Raw genomic sequence first — 6000 nt, forward strand, 5'->3', positions numbered from 1 at the left:
TAGGAGGGGGGGGATCCTATACAAATGAAATACAAATTTCCTCATAACTCGAAAACTAATTAATCAAATGGAACCATATTTTTTGGAAGCATGAATTTTTTCTATGATGAACTGAGACTCCTTACCTTTTTAGGAGGGGAGGGGGCTCCCATACCAATGAAATACAAATTTCCTTATGATTCGAGAACTAATCAAGCAAATGGAATCAAATTTAGCATGTGGGTGTTTTTGCAGGCGATTTTGTTCTATGGTGAATTAAGACCCCTCCCCTCTTTAGGAGGGAATAATGACCCTTCTCCCTTTTAAGAGGGGGGGGGGGTGGGCTTCCATACACATGAAATACAAATTTCCTCATAACTCGAGAACTAATCAAGCAACTGGAACCAAATTTGACATGTGGGTGTTTTTGGAGACAAGAATGTTTTCTATGGTGAATTGAAACCTCTCCCCGCTTCAGGAGGGGGGGCTCCTATACAAATGAAATACAAATTTCCTCATAATTTTAAAAATAATCAAGCAAATGGAACCAAATTTGGCATGTTGGGGGTTTTGGAGGCAGGAATTTTTTTAATGATGGTTTGAGACCGCTCACCCCTGTGGTAGGGGGATAAGGACTATCATACAAATAAAACAGAAATTTTTGCGTAACTCAAAAACTAATCGAACTCGAGAAATTTTGGACTCTTTCATAAAACATTAATCAATAACAAGACCACCAAAAACTATCAATAGTAACATTAGATAATTCAGCGCGAGACGGCCGCAGGCCGCGAGTGTTGCCAGCGACCTGCCGTCGGAAGCGCTGGCCACTGCGGGCGGCAGCCCTCCGTAGAGATCACCTCTGTCTAGGTTTATTTATTTTCTTAGATCTACTGACCTGAGTAATAGTCCTTCAGTTGGGTCACCCCTGCGAAATGGTACTTTCTACGAAAAGATTTTCCGTGAAATGGTACATCTTGCGTAAGGTTTTTCGCGAAATGGTATTCTGCGAAATTCTATATTCCGCGATATGGTCAACCGAGAATTGGTGTTCCCCGAAATGGTATTCGGCGAAATGGTTTGTAATGATGGCGAATATTTAAATGCTATCCGCCTTATTTTATCAGGCTCAGCAATGGGGGAATTGTTTTCTACTTTACTGTGAGGAAAATTTGTATATTAAAACACCCATGAAACTGCAAAACTCGAGATTATGATAAAGGTCATCCGAGATTCAGGATTTATGTACAACACAGTTTATTTTGTGGCAATACGAAGTTTGTCGGGTAAGCTAGTTTAATACAAAACATCCATCAAGAAAAACCTTTATGTGGACGATTACCTGGATAGTTTTTAAACCACTGAGGGAGCAATAACAGTCGTAAACCAGGTTAAAAGCATTCATTCGCACGGAGGTTTCGAAATAAGAAACTTCTTTTCCAACTCTACAGAAGCTCTGCATGGAATCGGGGAATCCTCCGTCAAGGAGTCCAAATCCCTCCAGCTTGAAAGAGGCGAATCTTCCGAATCAGTTCTCGGGATGAAGTGGATTCCGAGAGACGATGAATTCGCCTACGCCTGTGCAATGCGCAACGATCTACTGCCGATTCGCCGGAGGGACCATGTACCCACCAAGCGAGAAGTCCTAAAGGTTGTTATGAGTCAATTTGACCCTCTCGGATTCCTCTCGTTTTTCACCATTCACGGGAAAGTCCACATCCAGCAAATTTGGACTTCAGACTGGGATGATGCCATTATCAACGATTTAACGACCCGTTGACGGCCCTGTTTCCACAGTTGGGTAGTTTTCGCATACCTCGATGCTACTTCAATCATTTTTCGACGGATTATCAACTGCAGCTCCATGTATTTGCTGACGACAGCGAGGTGGCGTACTGCTGCATAGTAGCCTATTTCCGATTAGTAATTCCTTCTGGATTCGAAGTGTTTCTGGTTGATGCTAAATCTAAATCTGTTCCCGTAAAACCGTTAACTGTTCCTAGGCTCGAACTGAAAGCCGCGGTTATTGGTATTCGCCTTGCAGAATCTATTGCCAGCAACCATACCCTGCAAATTCACCAGCGATATTTCTGGAGTGATTCAAACACCCTTCTTGCTTGGATTCAGTCGGAACATCATTTATATAACAAGTTCGTCGCCTTCCGAATTGAAGAAATTCTAAGGCCCAGACACAATACATACGGATTTTACTACGTTGCGGAAATTTGACAGAAAACCCATGGAAAAACTGTCAAATTGCCGCAACGTAGTGAAATCCGCATACATTGTGTCTGAGCCTTTAGTCTGAGTCATCAAATCGAGTGGAGGTGGGTACCGACTAAATTGAATCCTGCAGACAAGGCCACGAAGAGGAAAAAGGGTCCTAAACTTCGCTCGAAATGTCACTCTCATTGGATCCCAACATCGGTGATTGACCTCACCCGCTTTAGGCGCTGGGGTATCCTGCACAGTACGGTATCCTATGTACTCCGCTATACCGGTAATCTACGACGAAAGGTTCGCAAAGAAGCATTCAAACTCAAGCCTCTTGACCAAGCGGAACTAAAAGATGTAGAAGCAATGCTGTGGAAACTCGCACAGCTGAAGCTGACGAAATAAACATGCTGAAGAAAACACAGGCGCCACCAGAGAAACGTCATGCGGTAGTTGCAAAAACCATTCCTATTTACAAATTGTGGCCTTTTTATGGACAACGAAGGGATCTTCGAATGCGAGGCAGAATCGGTGCTGCTCCATTTGCACCGTCCGAAGCTAAGTTCCCAAAAATCCTTCCCAAGAACCATCTGATAACCTTTCTCATTACAGACTAGTGCCACTGCCGTTACCACCACGCCAATCGAGAAACAGTCCTCAACGAGATGCGCCAACGATTTGAAACTGCCCAACTGTGATCGCTAATCTACACGGTGATGCAGAACTGTGCATGCTGCCGTGTTATATGAGCGAGACCGAGACTACCTCCAATGGCACCACTTCCAGCATATCGGATGCAGCCGTTTGTGAAACTATTCACATCCGTTGGACTAGATTATTTTGGGCCAGTTACAGTACGAACAGGCCGAAGTCAAGTGAAGCGGTGGGTGACTTTGTTTACCTGCCTCACAATTCGCGCTGTGCACATGGAAATAGTGGATAGTTGATCTACAGACTAATGTATCATGGTGATACAACGATTTATTCACCGCCGCGGAACACCTGCTGAATTTATATCCGATAACGGGACGTATTTCGTTGGAGCCAGCAACGAATTAAAACCGATCGTCTCTCGAGAAAACGCTTCGGCATCAACGTCCACCAGTGCGCTGACAAAATGGAGATTTAATCCACCAGCCGCTCCGCATATGGGCGGAGTGTGGGAAAGGCTTGTCCCATCGGTGAAAACGGTGATGGGGACAACCCTGGATGCTCCTCGGAGACCAGACGACTATTGTTTACGAAGCGGAGGCAATGATTAATTCTAGGCCGCTTACGTACGTACCACTGGAGTCGGCCGACTAAAAGGCGCTTACGCCTAACCAGTTTTTGTTGGGAAGTTCGTCGGGTGCAAAGACCTTTCCCACCACGAAAGTTGATAAACCTGCAACGCTGCGAAGCAATTGGAGATTGGCGCAGTACATCACAACTGAATTGTGGCACCGTTGGACTAAAGAATATCTTCCGCTGATCAATCGCCGGTGCCATTGGTTTGACGGGGTGAAGGATTTGGAAATGGGCGATCTCGTGTTAGTAGTGGGTGTAACAGCAAGGGACCAGTGGATCAGACGACGTGTGAAGAAAGTATGTCCTGGACGAGATGGTTGAATGCGCAAGCCACAGTTCGAACTGCAACCGGTAATCTTCGAAGGGCGGCAGTTAAGCTGGCGGTGCTCGACGTGCAGAAAGGTGAACCTAGGAACGAACAACTGGAGAACTCAGTCAACCTCTAAGGTTCACGGGCGGGGGAATGTCGCGACGAGACCCCCTGTTGACGCGGCACTACCACGAACGTACTACCATGCCGAATGTACGATCGGTTTCGTCGATCAATCGATCATGCATTGATAAAAATAGTCGATCTGTCAGGAGAATGACCAGGAGATACCAGGTGCATTCGAACAATTAAAATGCTTACCGGTTAAAGTGAAAATTCAACCTTAAGGCGCATAGTATGCAGTTTGAGTGCTAAATGTATGGCGTCGCAGATGATTTAATGCCTACCAACACGTTCCGGAACGGTTGTAACATTAAATTTGGTCCATGAAACTGTCGTTACTGTCACTCAATTCCTCCAGATATTCCGGAGGCAAAGTTACTTAAACGATTTTATTACGCTCTTATCACAATGGCTGCGCCATCTGCCATCATTTTTCCTTAACTGTCCGAAAAATAGTAAAACCTGTTGCTTTGTCACAGCTGTAATTATGTTACAAGTAACATCTAAACTTTGAGTAAAATAGATCGATTAGAGATTATTCCAACATTGATTGAACCTTGATGTTGATAGCATAAACTGGGCCTTCTCTAGAATCGAGTGAACAGTGCGTTGCGTTTTCGTAACGCTGGAAGGAAATAGGTTAAAGTGTTTTAGTTCCATCGTAATGGTCTTGTTGTGTAACTAATTCCGTGACGATCAGTAGAAATTGGTTTGCGATTTATTTAAGCCGAAGATATTTACCGACTTACTTACCGGATAATGTGGTCTAAATAAAATAAATAAAATAAATAACCAAATATTTGTAGATAACAAAACATGCCAATCAATCATCAACTTTTGCCCAATCCCGAAAAGGCTCAATCGAGAAGTTCGAATAAAATTGATTGCCTGCAAATAGTTCAGTCCTTAACGATATCGAACGTCTCAACTACTGCCAATGAAAGCCAGCTTCTGTAGAGTTATTACTATTATATTTCTTTTTTTTTTCTCTTCATCGAAAGCAAATAATAGCAACCGTACCCCAAATAACCGGCACAACAATAACAAGGATACTCTCAATCAGAATCTTGAACGAGGCGCTTGATTGGATCCCTTCCCGGAATGCACGCCGATGGATGAAGTGTACGAACCGAAACTGCCAACAGCCAGCCAGCGTGCCTCCACTCGAGGAACATTCTTCTTCGAGGTGGTGGCTGGTGGCTGCGCCATTTGTTAAGCATCAGCATCAGTATCGCACCACGCACAGTTCGCCATTGTTTCCGGTTGGTTGCTGGCTGTAAGGTTGGTTGCCTGTTGAAATCCATACTGAACCGCTCGCTCGAGATCTCGTCCATTTAATTGTACGTATTGAATAAGTTCCACAACTAATGAATACATCGGAACGGGAACAGTATATTTCGGGTCCCCGGACCGACACGGATTTCCCGCCGCACTTCAATTAATAGTTTTTGCCTGGCTGGGCTCACCAGCGAAAGAAGACGACGAAGGAACTGAGTTCCTTGCACCAGAGCGAGCACAGCGGTACGGAGGGGTAACATTCATATATGATGAATTGTACTTGCCAGTATGAAAGCCCACTCGTTGGCAGGCCTCTTGGCCATTGTGTGGTTGGAACTTAATTGCAGTTTAGCGAGAGTGGAAAGTTATAGTTTGGTTATTAATTTTATTGTATCACGAACAATGCCATGGCCCTCAGAACTAAGCGGTTGAGGTGTGTGTGTGTATAGATTATGTACGTTCAGTGCATCCCATCCGCGCAAGGATGAAATATCCAACGAAAGTGGCTTTGTTCAAATGATTTTTACTTGTTAAATTATAATGCTTGAACTTTCGAACAAAAAGCATGTTAGATAAAATTCTTTGTTGCCATGAAATTGCCCAATAAATACAAAACTTCTGCCAACATCCCCGAGTTTATGCCACCATGTAACGTGACACGTGCAGGGGGATGACATTTCAGTGTCAATTATGTGTCCGTATTAGACCTTATTGTGGTCAACCATGTCGCAAACTGTCGTCAACTTTCCATTGATAGACAGTTTAAATTCAATTAATCTATTGTTGAAATTATTGTCACTGGCTTGTGC

Source organism: Sabethes cyaneus, chromosome 1, assembly GCF_943734655.1.
Source record: "Sabethes cyaneus chromosome 1, idSabCyanKW18_F2, whole genome shotgun sequence".
Lineage (NCBI taxonomy): Eukaryota > Metazoa > Arthropoda > Insecta > Diptera > Culicidae > Sabethes > Sabethes cyaneus.